This window comes from Trachymyrmex cornetzi, unplaced genomic scaffold (genome assembly GCF_001594075.2).
Source record: "Trachymyrmex cornetzi isolate Tcor2-1 unplaced genomic scaffold, Tcor1.1 scaffold942, whole genome shotgun sequence".
Lineage (NCBI taxonomy): Eukaryota > Metazoa > Arthropoda > Insecta > Hymenoptera > Formicidae > Trachymyrmex > Trachymyrmex cornetzi.
This window is the reverse complement of record NW_017300292.1, coordinates 25,273-25,720: the sequence shown is the minus strand read 5'-3', so window position 1 is coordinate 25,720 and position 448 is coordinate 25,273. Positions and strand designations below refer to the sequence as shown.

Here is a 448-nt window from a genome sequence, read left to right as displayed (position 1 = left end):
GAGAGAGCAACTCTTTCCGAAATCTCCTTATTTTTGCCCGTAACCAATTCGCGACGGCAGGGGTGAGTCGTAAAAGGTGTGGGAAATTTGTCGGAGGACGAGAGAGATAGGCCACAAAAATAAACTACGCGAGTGTAATAATAAGAACAATTATATTTGAAGAAATATGATAAAGTAGGACTAATTACATGCGTGACGTAATTACAAGTAATTTCCGGAGCTTCGCTCCTCCGCTCTACTCGATACTCTCAGTATTCGCACAGAGAGCCGCTAACTTACTTTTAGCGCCGGACGCCGGTCGTACGCTACAGCACGAGCCCCGACCTTCCCCGCGATATCTTCCGACGGTGTCAAACGCCCGCCCCTCGACAATCGGCAAAAACCCGTACCCGCTGTACTACCAGCCTTCCGGACGTGTAACGCCAGCCCGCGGCCGACGCCACAGCGA

The 448-nt window shown here is 51.1% G+C and overlaps 1 protein-coding gene across 1 annotated transcript in view; it reads left to right on the top strand.

Moving 5' to 3' along the window:
- The window catches only part of LOC108769761 (stearoyl-CoA desaturase 5), a 12,248-nt gene that overhangs the window by 7,293 nt on the left and 4,507 nt on the right, over window positions 1-448 (top strand). The gene's annotated exons all lie outside the window — the stretch shown is intronic.